Consider the following 14813-nt stretch of genomic DNA (forward strand, 5'->3'; position numbering starts at 1 on the left):
GTATTCAGTGGCATAACACAGTAGATCAGGAAATTCCATTTAATTAACATGACCAAGGCAGGAGCTACAGATAGACCTATTTTGCCTGAGTTTGTCTAGTCCAGTGATTTTCAACCAGTGTGCCGTGAATGGTCTGCAAGTGTGCCATGGGAGTTTGGGGAGGGTAATTTACCAGTAAAGGCCATTGGGGATGTGAGGCCCCCACCACCAACATAGTGTGCCTTGTCAACAGCAAAAAATAAAAAATGATGGTGTGCCTTTACAATTGTCGCACCTTGTCAGTGTGCCATGAGACCAAAAAGGCTGAAAATCACTGGTCTAATTCTAAGGATGTCTAACAAGCAACCTCCTGACTTTGCAATACAAATCCTGGTCTATGGCTTTTGTGTCGTTTTTACCTTTTCTTTACTCTGGCAGTTTAAATTCATGGGTAGTGGAAATATTATCTTCCCCCTCCCCCACTATTTTGCTTGTTTTTATCATTTGCTTATTTTATCACCGTTTCACAGTTGTGTCATTGTACGTTGACTTGAGTGGCTTTGCAGACAGAAAGGGAAATAATAAATTTTATCAGTGTCTCTCTGTATGAATCTGCCCATCAACATCAGAGCCCTGCTCCGGGTTCTCTGTCACTCTGAACCTCATTTGGGGAGGAGGAAATGAGATGTGTGACATGTGACAGGGCCCTTTCAGTCACAGCCCCCCTGGTTGTTGGAACTGCCTCTCCCTTGGGGGATGCCTGACCCCCTCATTGACAGTTTTTTGCCTCCTTGTCAAAATGTTTCTGTTTAGGCAAGCATTTCAGTTAATGCCCCTCAATATTATTTGACATTTTTCTGTATACTCCATTGGTTTTAACTTGAGAACCCTTGAACTGATTTTATTATTTAATGTTTTATTACTGTTTCTTTCAGTTTAAAAAAAAAATTATTGATTATTGTATTTCTTATTGCATTGTAAGCTGTTTTGAGAGCCTCTTTGGGGCCACAAAGGCAGGATAAATATCTCCAATTAAATACATGAATCAAACAAAGCAGAGTTATATAAAATTAAGAAAAAGCTGGAATATTAAATATTCCACTAATTTTGCATAATTTCAAATGGTGAATGGGAGGTGTGAGTTGTTTTTTTTTAAAGTTCTCAGTGAACTCTCAGGCCATGTCTATGTAATAACAATTTGCAGTTGGAATGTAACAGGAATATACTGTAATGTGGTCATGGCTGATTCAGCTACAGAGCTATTTATTGGACTGCAATTGATTGCTTGAGACTTGATCAGTGCTTAAGAAAGAAAATTTGACTTAAATCGTGGAATCTTGGGCAATGGGCAAGGCTGGGGAACCTGCCATCCGACAATCCTCTTAACATTTCTAAACTTGGAATTTAAAGTGGCAGTGGGTCAGAAAATGCTCTTTTCATTCTCTCCCTCACTCCACTTGCTGCTTTCTCCTTCCTCTTCTGCAAGAGGATTTGGGTTTTTTTCCTCTGTATTTTTTTGGGAGGGGAGAACTTGCCTGCAACTGCTCATCAGAGAGAAAGATTAAGCACTGTTATTAATTATTCCAGTATTACAGCTTCTGGCAGCCAATATTATTGCTATTCCAGCAGCGAGATTGCCAGCAGCACTTAATCAATGCCACTGCTGGTTGGGTGTTATCAGTCTGTAACCATGCAGGCACGCTGTATATTATAAAGTTGGACTACCCCATAATAATTGCCTTGCAAAAGTGGGGGATTAGTGTTTGCTAAGTGACAAGCCTGGCTCAGAACGCAATCATGTCTTTTACTGTAGTATAACAGGAATGATAGCACAGCCACACTTTGGACCACAAATAACTGCAAATTAGCCATTCAGTTGTAAATGGCCAAAGTGATTACATGAGACCAAGTCCTGGAGGCTGTACATGCAAAATGTAGTTGCAGCTTTCTCCCAAGGAGTACTGCATGCTTTGCAAGGATTAACCTTCTTGTTTGCACTACGGTGTCCCTTAGGAAGATCCATCCATTCTTCCTAGAGGATCCCAGCTTACTTCATCAAACATGGCAGGAGCACCACCTTGCTTGTTCCCTATGGAGAAACCGATAGATAAAGGGTATGGAGGTTTTCATATTCCACGTTACAGATGTTTATTTTAGAGCTGGGCCTGCCTGCCCCAAACTAATCAGCATGAGTCCCCCCCCCCCATGGGTCAGCATCAAAGGAACATCAACCATTTTAGTGGCCTTTTGTCACTCCTGTTTCTCCCCCTACCCAAGCTGAGGGGGAGTTTTATTTGTCAAATCTGCTATTTGTGGGGGGCAAAGTGGCTGAAGGATGAGAAAGAGTGATCATCCACTTCCCAGCTGCCGTTTTCTTTCTCAGATCCCACTTTCCCTCCATCTTCTTGCCAGACCCAGGTATCTGCTGAACATTTAATTTCACTCCAAGTTGGAGCTCCAAGGTGGGCTGGTTGGTTGGCAACCTTCAGTCTCGAAAGACTATGGTATAAGCCTACAGCATCTGGTATTCCTAGGTGGTCTCCCATCCAAGTACTAACCAGGCCTGACCCTGCTTAGCTTCCAAGATCAGACGAGATTGGGCATGTGCAGGGTAACAGTTGCAAGGTGGGCTAAACTTCACAAATCAATTATGTGCTGAAAAGAACCACAGCAGAGCACCACCATCCTGTGTTCAATAAGTCTCTTGCAAAAAAAGCTTCAGTGTCACTGCTATGTGGCCTTGCAGTGGCAGCTGAAAGTGGCAGTGGCAGAACTTCAGCAGTTTTAGCAACTTGATGGCTTCTTGTCAGGCTGTTCTGACTTGGCTTCTGTGTGGTCCTGACCCAGAAGCCTTTGCTGTAAGTCTTGGCCACCAAAAATATGCAACACATGGACACTGAACACCAGACTAGCCGGCTGATAGTCTGATTCATTCCTGTGTCTGGCCACCAGCAGGGGGGACAGACCTCCTGAATATATCTCAATATGTTAGGCAAATTCCAAATGATTAGAAAACCGCATTTCCATAATGACTTCTCTGTAGCTGATGCTATTTACCTTGCAGAGCTGCCAAAGTTCTAGGAAGATGTCCCAATCAAGCCAACAGTATTTAAAAGAAATCTGTCTGGGCACAGAAAATGTTTGCTACCATAGCCAGTGTTCCATAGGTTCAGTATAAATTTGTGCACAGTTAAGGGGTGGGGGAATATAATTTCTTGATAGAGCACGCGCTTGACATTTTGAAGGTTCTAAGTTTAGTCAATGGAATTGGGACCTTAAGACCTTGCAGGGATTTTGCTGATAGAATACACATGACCAGAAGTATACTGAGGCATATATTCAGTACAAAACTGGGATTCCTTTGGCGGAAACTATCCTTCCTTGATAGCATTATTCTTAATAGAAGCATTGTGCAACCACGTTTCATTTGCTATCTCCCCTTCTGTCAAATTCTGTAGTGTGGATAAAGTGATCTTTGGGGTTCAGACTGGTTTAGACGAGGTTGCACTCTCTCTCTGAATGTTCAGGTTTGCAGCTTGAACTTGCAAATGGCTGCTCAGGTGTGACTTGAAATGTCTTTCACCAGCTTCACCTAGTGTGCCAGCATTGGCCCTTCTTGTAAAAACCTGACTGTGCTCAAGTTGTCCATATTTTGGTAAGATCCAAGTTAGATTAGTAGCATGAGCTATTCATGAGGATGCTAATGAAGCCTTCTTAGCAACTTCACTTGTCGACAATATGGCATTCTAACTGGGTATTTTAACTGGGGCGCATAAATGTGATCGTATTTTTGCTAGTGCTTGGCAGCGGTTTGTTTCTAGTCACACTTCCAAGTGTTGCTTTTGACTTTTAAAGCCCTAAGTAGTTTGCAACCAGGAAATTGAAAGGCTGCTCTTTTAGGAACCTGCTTGTATTTGAGCATCACACATTTGGAAAGGCCTTTTTCTCTGCGGGATCCCAGACTTTCAAATGGCCTCTACGAGTTCATTTGCGGTTGAGGAAAGTCAGCCATATATGGAGCAGCAGCAGAGTGCTGTGGTTAGAGTGTCAGACTAGAGAAACCCAAGTTCAGACCCCCCCCCTCAGCCATGAAGCCCCCTGGGTGACATCAGACCAGTTATTATCACTCAGAGTAATGAACATCAAAGAGTTATCATGAGGGTGATATGAGGGAAGAAGAACCATTTATTCTGAACTCCGTGGCGGACGTGTCGGTTATATATAAGCCAGCTGTTGGGAGGCACTTGATTTATTATTGGTTGCTGATCTCCATTTATGTTTATTATATTGCTTGCTATTGAAGTTCATTATTTATTCGTTATTTTTTTGTAATGGCTCATTACTTTGTTTGGTGCCTTGGATGCAAACTTCTAAATAGCTACAGTTACTTTAAATAATACATTAATTGAGTAATAAGCAATCCAATTGTCTATACCTTTCCTCTCCTACGCTTGTCTGTGATCTGTTTCTCTGACTGCTGGCATGAATGGGTTATAAGGAGCTCCACACAGCCCTGTTTGCTTTCCTGACTACCTACCACCCCCACTTTGCAGATTTAATGGAGAGCTAATATTTTTGTCTGCATCTTCTCCCACACTCCATCCTTTGACTTTTCTGCAAATACTCCCTGTATGCAGGGCTGTTTTAGCAGCATCGATAGCGCATCCTTTACCTGGTCTGAGCGTAATGGGATGTGACAGCACTAGAGGATGAGAAATTTCCATTATTCTATTAGTCATCCCATTTCTTCAGAGGTTGGGGAAGCTTCCACTTTGCCAGGATAGTACCTGTGTATGCTGGGCCCTCCTATGATTGCTCTCTGTCTATCTCATGCATCTAGGTGATTCAGCTGTACTCATCATACCTCTTCGGTCTGTGCATTCTGTCAGAAAGATTTTGCAAAGATGAAGGGAAGAGTGAAAAAGTGGTATTGCACTGTCCATTTTCAGAACATCCCTTATAGATTTCTTTTGGCAGAGTCATGCATGTAAAGTGCTCTGGGAGGTTTAGGCCAAAGATAATAGCATCTATTACCTACCAAAGTTTTCTTATTGCATATATCACTCTATTCACTCTCTGATTCTCATTGCCATCATTATTTTGTCTTGTGTGGTTACACCCATTTCTCTGGCTCCCATACAAGAACTTCACAAGGTGATTCAGTAGACAAGTCCTACATTCTCAACTTGTGACCCACCATGCTGAATGCTACTCACCAGCCACTGAGTCCATGGCTAAATACCAAATGTTAAGGGTGGAATCTGTTCAGCTTGGCAGGTGGAAAGTTCCTCAGGCCTGCCCTACATGTCTGGAGACAATGCAGAATCAGGCTGCAGCCCAGTACTCAGAAGCAGGGTGAAAGCCTTCAAGCCTATGTATGAAACTGCCTTTTATTCAGTCATGCTATTGGTCCATCTTGCCCAATACAGTATTGTCTACTTTGATTGACTGTATTTCTGGCTAATTGAGTGGAGGCAATAGGTAAAAGCTCCACCCCCCACCATAGCCCTAATCTGGATTGGCACACAGGCTCCAGTCACACTACAGGCCTGGGCTGGCCCATTCATGAGGTTGACTGAAGCAGTCGCCTGCTTCAGGCAGTGGATTGGTGGGGGACTCCAATCTCTGTGCGCCTACTTGCCTCCTCTACTGATCCTTCTCCTTTCACTCACTGGATTGGTAAAGAAGAGGGGGACAGAGAGAAAGAGGCAATGTGGAGGGGAAGAGAGTGCTGCACTTTAGACATTGGAGAGTGGTAGGAGCAGAGGCTGGGACATTATCTAGGTTGGCACTAAATCTTTGATATACCATTCTGGCATTCATCCATTGCTTATTGTCTGTACAGTACTGTCAGGGGTGACATGACCTGGAATACCACCTGATGCTTTTGGGGTTCACTGCAGCCACCCAAAAAACACCCTATACACCTTGTGCAGTTGGAAGTGTGGGCCTTCCAGTGTGATTTAAAGGGAATGTACAAATGAAGGAGCTCCTTTATTTGTACAGTCCAAGTTTTATTTACAGGAAGTTCCATGCTCCCACATTTGAAGAGGCAAACAGTAAGGAGGCGAATGGTCCACTATCTGCTTCCTTTTAGTGAGCAGAAATCAATGTGGCTTTTATCTGTAGTGGTCTGGAGGGAGATGGCAGACGTGGCATACTCAGGGCGAAGGGCACCCTAAGTCCACCACCTTCACATTGTCCATCCTCAGTCTGCCACTGAAGCAGTGTACATCACCTCGTGTAATGGATGGCCCTCCCCTGAGTGCTGTGCTGCTAATCTGTATCCTTCAGTTGCACGGGTAAGAGCCTCCAAAAGTGATGCTTTGGGTTCAGATGAAGGCTGATTCTCTGTGGCTCTCTCTCTCCTCCTCCTCCTTTATTTACAGCAATAGGGAAACACAGAACTCCTCTCTTCCTCCCCACCTCCATTACAAAAGGTAAAATATCCTCAGTGAAGTCATTGTAGAAAAGGTTAAGAAATTAATTTTAGATGGATATCCTTGCCCTCTGAGCCTGTCTCTGTATTAATGATCTCATGACTGATTGCACCTTAAGCAGGCCCCACTGCAGGTCAGAATCAAGTGAGAATATACTCTATTTAATGAGACAGAGATGACAGCTTGTAATATTTAAAAATTGTGGGAGTTTGGAAGAAGAGATGCACGGGGGCCATGAAAGTGTTGGGCAAAGGTAACTTAACTGGACTGGAATGGCCACGTTCTCACCAGTCTCCCTGTCGTGATGCAAGGCTTGCAAGAATGAGTGCCGTGCTACCAAAAGACGCGTGATCTTATATATTAAGTAGCTGAATTCGTTTCTAGAAACCAAAGCCTTGTATTGCTAATCCTCCTAGTGCTGTGCTGAATTTTCATATTGATTGTGCAAGTGTGCGCGAAGCTCCCATGGGAGAAGGGGGAAAAAACAAACGAGAAACCCCTTACTTTTTAGGCTGAACAATGTGCAACATGCTTCCTGCCACTCTCTTGACAAGCGCCGTGCCAAGAGAGGAGGAGGAACCGGTCTGCACATTGCACTGCAGATCATCTGTTTAAAGAGGAAACCAGCAGTACAAACAGTCTCCCTCTCCTTCTCTTTGGCAAGCACTAGGCCAAAAGAGGGGGACATGTGCTGATCACTGTGGACCACTTCTTTTGAAATAGTCCCTTTAGAGTGGAAATTTCAGCTTTAAAATGCAGCTGCCACTTTAGAGGAGGTGAACATTTTTGCTCTCTGTTTGTGTGCCACCTCAAACAGTCACTGAAGGTAAGAAGCCTATGAAATCTACACACACACACACACATACATGTGCGTTCACACTTTGGACTTGGCAATGAAACCTACTATAGCAGCAGTGTTTGTGCTATACGCTAACACTGGAACCAGTGTTTGTGGAAGAAGGAAGGCAAAACAAAGTCTACCACCTCTGATTTCGTGGCGAAAACCAAAAGTGGTCTCTCTCTCTCTCTCTCTCTCTCTCTCTCTCTTTTGCTTTTTACACTACTTTGGAGGTGCGGGGAGGGCTGGAGAGGGGTTCTCAGGCTCCCCGAACTCTCTGGAGAGCCATAGTGACCTCCCGGTAAGCTTTAAAAAAAAAAACTTCCTTTCCAACAGCAGTGCAGTTGTGTCAATCACGTTGCTGCCAATTTCTTAGCCACTTCCCTTAAGTAATAGTGATCTTCTTCTAGTTTCCTGGTGTGACCCACCAGTTTGAGAGCCACTCTATTTAGGGTTTAATCAGCCATAAAGAAATCATTATAGGACCCTACCTATGACATATCAGTGCAAGAAAAGCACCTTATCTCTAATGGGTAGCTTTATTGTTTGGGATTCTTTTCAACTAGTAATGAAGAGGACAAGATTCTTTGGAGCAGGGGTGTCCAAACTTTTTGGCAGGAGGGCCACATCATCTCTCTGACACTGTGCCAGGGGCTGGGGAAAAAAAGAATTAATTTACATTTCAAATTTGCATAAGTTTATATAAATGACTATATTAGAGATGGAAATTAAATGAATGAATGAAGGTCTTGCAATAGTTCAAGGCCTATAAAAGGCCTTGCCCAAAGCAAGGCCTTGCCTTTCCATCGCTGCCACTGCTGCATCACAGACATGAAATAGCAAGCACTGGAAGGAGCCCTCGTCTCACAACTCACGCAAGAGGTTGAATAGTCACCCTCATACTGAGAGCAGTTTTGTTGGGTCAGCATGGGCTCTAGCAAGTCTACAGAGGACCAGAGGCTCATTGGAGACTGGGGGTTCCCCGCGGGTCGGATTGGGGGTCCCTGAGGGCTGCAAGTGGCCCCCAGGTCGGGATTTGGGCACCCCTGCTTTGGAGCATGGGGCCAGCATTTGCCCTCTCAACTCTTGCCTAGCATGACTTATATGATTGGGTGGGGAGGGTGATGAATACATCTTTGATTGAGGGGGCACTGCTTGAAGCCTTGTAGGTGGCGGTGGTTTGCTCCCTCTTGAAAAAGCCCTCACTGGGGCCCACCATTCTGGAGAATTACTGGCCATTATCAAGCCTCTCTTTCATGGGCATGGTAATTGAGCAGATGGTGGTGTCTCATCTCCAGAGAGTGCTGGATAAAATGAATTACTTTCCTCCAGAACTTTCTCTGGTCATACTTTTTAAGCTTCTCATAAAAGCAGGAGAAACCTAGGTGCGCTTTTAACAACTCTGGTGCAGCATTTTTCTGTTCTGATCTGCTTTGGCAGTGGCAGAATTCATACAGAAAACAGCATCTCAGAAAAAAGTTTATTTGTAAACTAGATTCAGCAGGTTTTTAATATTCTACTTTCGGACAGATTTTGTCAAGCCTTGTGAGTTTTGCCATAGTATTGCCTTGTCTATGCATATTTCTCTTCATGACTCATCCCAAATGCATTTCCATGAAGAGAAGCATTACATTGGAACTGGTGCCTAGCAGACTGAGGTGATTTTCAAACTGGGAGTGTGCAGCTTTGCTTACGTTCCTCTTCATTTTCTCAAAGGAAAGCAAGAAACGTAGATGCAGATATGGCAGCTGGAAAGTTTTCCCCACAGCATGGCCAAACATGCACACCATTTTTTCTGATACACTTTCTGCTTCCTTCTTGAATCAGAAATGGAAGGTGGCCCAGGAAGAAAAAGTTGACACCTTCCTCTTTCTGTGTGAAAACCTGACAGCCTGAGGTCATTTTTCATCTCTATGTGGTCCCATAAATAGACTCTTGGCATGAGAGCAGGACAACGTCAACCCAGAAAGTGCTAGTCAATCAGAAAACCAAGTCACGGTTCCAATGATTTATAGTGGATTTGTGAGTCTTTAATTTATTAATGAGTACATGCCACCCAATGTGTGTAAATATAGATTTTAAATCTGCTCACACAACATACATAAGCAATTAAACTTTCAGAATGCTCGCTGTGGTGTTAATGTTAATCTACGTCTGACATTAGCAATGCTTCATATCCATGTCCCGTTTTCCTGGAAAGGTTTGTTTTATGCTCCTCCTGGTGCCTGTAAACTGTGTCACGGTAACATTTACCAAGCTCTCTGTGTGCATATGTGTGGGTGTGTACATGCCGGCATGTGTGCAGTCTGAGTGAGTAAATCTCAATTTCTGTACAAAGGAGCATTTCCCTGGCTTATAGGTAATAGCGAGGACCCCAGAGCATACAGCCCCGACATAATTCTTGACATGCTTGCATTAAAGGCAGATCTTTTCAGGACTGAAAAAGAACTCTTCTGAGGTGTTTTATGTATGATTTGATATCTGAAGCTGAACTGCCAGTGACTTTAAAGGAATAACCCCTGCAGGTACACTAATAGACATATTGAGTTCTTCTCTGTGGCACTGAGTGAAAGTGTCCTGCTGGCCAGAGGGCTGATGAAAGAAATGTGCTTGAAGGGAAAGAGGGTTTTATTCATTCCCAACTTATCACAGCCAATGCAAAAATATATATATATATTTTAGAAAAGATGCATCCCTGAAGATGTGCATTATAGAAGTCTCTGCAAAGATAAAGACTGAAATTGTGCTATTCAGACCAAGTCTCCAGCAAGGTCTGAATCCTGTCTCAATTAGTAGCAGATGGTTGGCAACCTTCAGTCTCGAAAGACTATGGTATAAGCCTACAGCACCCGGTATTCCCAGGCGGTCTCCCATCCAAGTACTAACCAGGCCTGACCCTGCTTAGCTTCCAAGATCAGACAAGATCAGGGATGTGCAGGGTAACAGTTGCTGCATATTAGTAGCAGAAGTTCTAAATGATCGAGGACCCAATCCAACCCAACTTTTCAGCATCAGTGCAACCTCAATGTAAGGGAACAAATGTTCCCATACCTTGAGGATGCCTCTGTGACTGCCTCCCCACCACAGGATGCAGCACACGCACCATGGGCATGGCTGCACCAGTACTGGGAAATTGGATAGGATTGGGCCCTTAGGGTACAATCCTAACCAACTTTTCAGCACTGAGGTAAGGGCAGTGCAGGTCTGGGGTAAGGGAACAAACCTTGAGGAGTTCTCTGAGACTGCCACTTATTTACAGGATGCAGCACATGCCCCATTGGCACAGCTGTGCCAGTGTGGAAAATTTGGTTAGGATTTGGGCCTTACTGTGCAGGTCCGAGGAGACCCATTGCAGACTGGGAGGCTTACAGAGGAGTAAGACATTTCCCCTCTTAAGCCTCCCCATCTGCCCTCCTTTTCAGTGCCACTGTATCAACAGTGGGGGGGGGGAGAATAGGACTGGTTTCTAAGGCCCCAATCCTATTCTCTATCAAGTAATAATAATAATAATAATACAAGTATTTATATACTACCTTTCCTGGTCATCAGATTTCTCCTCGGATTTAATTCAAGGTGGTTTACATGGTCAGGCTGTTCTAAACCCCTGTTGTAAACCCCTGTAGGGATTTTTACAATCAAAGAAAGGCTCTGTCTTTCAAGAAGCGCACAATATTTCAGATGGATCTTTTCTGGTCTGGTCTCACTTCTGGCCTCCAGTTGCCTCCCACACACAGGCTGACAAGCAGCTCCTTCATCTCTCACTTGAAGGGCGGCCAAGATGCTTCTTCACTCACACCAAAGAGCAGGTGGAAAAACTCAGCTTGGCTTGTCAGCTGCTTCAAGGCCGTTCACGGAGCTGCCTCACTGGATTTTCTCTCCTGCCATGTTGTTACAGTTAAGGAAAAAGCTAGAGTCCTTTTGGATCTACCAACAGCATCAGGGAGAGTAAGGGTTGTTAAGTAATCCATTCCCCCATTCTCCTCCTCTCTCTTCCTGCACAATGAATAGCATTATTGCCTTTCAATGAAAGCCTAGATTTAAGCAAAGTGCGTTATTAGTCCATTCATAAAATCCACCACTACTTCATATAATTAAAAACTTTATTTCAGGAAAAGATTTAAGAGAAGACATAAACCCCCAAGGATAAAGAATACAGGAGTACATTTAGATTCATAACATGCAGCAAGAAAAATAAGAAATTCTAACTCAGACCTAAGAGCTACTTACATATATTTATTATTATTATTATATTATACAGGTATTTATATACCGCCTTTCTTGATCTTTATTCAAGACTTTATTCAAGGCAGTTTACATAGGCAGGCTATTTAAATCCCCATAGGGTTTTTTACAATTGAAAGAAGGTTCTATCTTTCAAGAACCACAACATTCAGGTGTTTCTTTCTTATCTGGTTTCACATTCTGGCCTCCATCCTCCCACGCTCAGAGCAGATGGAATAACTTGGCTCAGCTTGTCAGCTGCTTCAAGGTCGCACGGTGCCGGTGGCCTTGAACTGGCAACCTTGTGGATGTTATCTTCAGGCAAATGGAGGCTCAACCCTCTAGACCAGACCTCCTGCCTATTTAAGTTCCCTGAATATGAAAAGTTCAGCGGACAGATGAACAGTTTCTTCCCTGGCATCTGATAAAAAGGCAATGGGATGCTGGGCTCCAGCAGACAAGGCCCTTTATGATGGTGTGAAAGCCAGGCTGCTGTCGTGTGCTTCCAGGCTGTTGCCACCAATGAACATCAGTGAGGTGCAGGCAACAGCAGCTCCAGAAGCCTTCACTGGTGCATTGGAGGCTGTGTTGGCAGTGGAGGCAAGTCATGGGTGGGGACGGGGAAGGCAGGGGCAGTTTTGGGATGGATCAGGGGGAGGGGGAGGGGGAGGGAAAGTGTGTATCTCAGCAACACGGATGAGCAGCAGACGCTTTCTTTCCTAGGCCATCCAACATCCAACTCAGATACATGCCAGCAAAATGGCCACCACTGGATGCAGTGTGTACTCCATCAGTGCAGTTGCACTGGCGCCAATGGTGGGGGATAGGCTTGCGGAGTACATATGGCATCAATTTGATTCCACACAGTAGGTACATTAGCAGGGCCAATGCCCAGTTTACTTATCTGAAGCTCCAAAGCCAGGGAGATAAGTTAGGGGAGAATGGGAGAACCAAAATGCATTCTTAGGAGGCAAACTGAAGTCAATGCTTACAGTACTACCAAGGAGTATTCCAAATGAACACCAGCATGTAAAATTGCTGATTTGCTTTGGAAACTGATCGAGGAAGGTATACTAAGAGATGAAAAAGAAAAGTCCCACTGTAAATCATTCATTACTGTACTGTCAATGCATCTATTGTTCCATAGTGTGGAATCTGATTAAAATTTCTCCATCAGCTTCCCTATAGATCTGGCCCACTCTGTTCTCAATCAAACAATAGTATTCTCATTTGTTCTGCCTATGTTTTGCAAAATGAAATCTTTCAGTGAACTACTAGGGCAGAGGGAAGACATCAAAACCTCTTTAAAATTCAATTGCACCTCCTGGCTTGTGTCTACTGGATAGCTGGGCAACCTTTCAAAACAATGTAGATTTTTTTTCCCTTGCACTAGCAACTTGAGAACACTAGTACTGAGTGGCTGTGTTCAGTAATACAATGGACAGCTTGATGCTACAGAGAGCACTTAGTAGGTTGGAGAGATGGGCTCTGGGATGTTGAAATCAATCAGCTGTGAAATAGAAAAATGAGAAAGTATTTTCCCAAAGCTGTTTATATCTGTCTTTTTTGTCTGGGGAAAGTCTTTCACTCAGGCTCTTTCTTACATGCACGCACACATCCGTAGATTTTTTCCCCCCTTTTCTGTCTACCGGTTGTTCTGTCTGTCACTTGCTTTTGACTAGACTCATCTTTAGGTCTGTAGAAAATGTTTTGCCTTGTTTCTTCTACTTTATGAGCCAAAGAACACTAACAACAACAATTTGAGAAGTGAAGACAATGGGAAAAAATTAGTTAAACATAACTTGAATCTAAAGCATTTTTCCATCATGGAGATTCCATCATGTGCCCCCCCCCCCCCCGAAAAAAAAAAGCAGAATGAGTGAATAGAGTACAGAACACTTCCTCCATGCAAGCACCTAACATACTTGCTCCATTCTTCCTATAGTTTAAATCAACTGCTCACTAGAGGTTATGGAAGAACCAAATGTGAACTTCATTGAAAAAAAGCAGGAAATTTATGGCCATCACTTGAATACACATTGTGTTTCCTTTGATTTTGTACAGGTCTTCCTGTCATTGCTTGTGGCATTTCCATTATATGAGTTATGTGGTCATATTCAAGTTTAATATCAGATATCAGGATAAAGGTTTGCAAATTACAGAATGTCCCTATCCCTTGATATCCTTGTCTCATTTTCACTCAGATGAGTTTAGAGCCCAATCCTGTCATCCCCTTTCCCAGCCAAAATGGCTACCACTGCATACTGCAAGGGGGGCAGTTGCGGAAGTCTCCTCTGCACAGTGGGAAGCCTCCAACTTCCCCCACTCCTGTTGCCACCCTGTTTTGCCCACCACTCCCTCCCACATCTTGTGCCATCTTACTTGAGTAGCACTTTTCTGGAGCTCTTTAAGATTGGCTCTGATAGCTTTACAGCTGTCAGTGCCAGTGGAAAAAGAGCTAGAACATCAGCTGGCCCAGATAGGATTGGGCTGTTAATATTAAGTAGTAGCCGTAGTAACTAAGGGCCCAATCCTATGGTCTGCACCGTGCCTCCGCAGCGCGGACCACAGTTGCAAACGTGCCGTAAGGCACGTTTGCAGGGCTTACTGCTGGGCTCCCACCGGAGGTGGCTGAGCTCTGGCCGGCGCTGAGCCACCACCCAGCGGGCGCCCACGTTCTGCAGCTCAGCAGTGCCTGCCACTGCCGGGCTGCGGAACAGCAAATGGGGTGGGGACGGGGGTGTTCTGGGGAGGGGGGAGGCCACCGTGACACGGGGAAGGGGTGGAGAGGCTGGTGTGTTGCGGGGAGGGAGGAGTGCCTGGGGGGCAGGCGGGAGGAGGACCCGTGGAGCTCTGCTCCGCAGGATCCTCGGTGCTAGTGGAGGCTGTGTGCCTTAAATGAGCGCCTTTACTTTAGTGGTGCCTTTGGGCACTTTGGGTGCTGCTAAAGAGAGTAGCCCCATTGCGGGGCTACCTCCCTTACAAACATCCCCTACTCCTGAGGTGCCTCCTGCGGTAGGGCGGGAGGCACTGGATGCGGCGGCAGTCCTCGTGGTGCCGCTGAGCGGGGGTGCCCCGGGCAGCTCAGGATTGGGCTGCCCTTTAGGACTGGGCTGCCCGGCAGCGATCCTATCCACACTTTCCTGGGAGTAAGCCCAATTGACTATAATGGGACTGACTTCTGAGTAGACATGCATAGGATTGGGCTCTAAGTTTTTTTAAAAATTGGCACAAGTGTTTTTATTTGGGGGGAAGGCAGGGTTACATGTAAATACAAATTTATTCAAAACTTTTTATTAATTATGCACTTATCACATGTAAGAAGCAATAAGTGT

At 44.6% G+C, this 14813-nt stretch overlaps 2 pseudogenes; both read right to left on the minus strand.

The window, feature by feature from the left end:
* Window positions 1–2488: 2488 nt before the first annotated feature.
* LOC136646336 (5S ribosomal RNA) lies at window positions 2489–2605 on the minus strand (annotated as a pseudogene).
* Window positions 2606–10094: 7489 nt separating this feature from the next.
* On the minus strand, window positions 10095–10214 carry LOC136646691 (5S ribosomal RNA; annotated as a pseudogene).
* Between the last annotated feature and the right edge of the window lie 4599 nt (window positions 10215–14813).

Source organism: Tiliqua scincoides, chromosome 3, assembly GCF_035046505.1.
Source record: "Tiliqua scincoides isolate rTilSci1 chromosome 3, rTilSci1.hap2, whole genome shotgun sequence".
NCBI lineage: Eukaryota > Metazoa > Chordata > Lepidosauria > Squamata > Scincidae > Tiliqua > Tiliqua scincoides.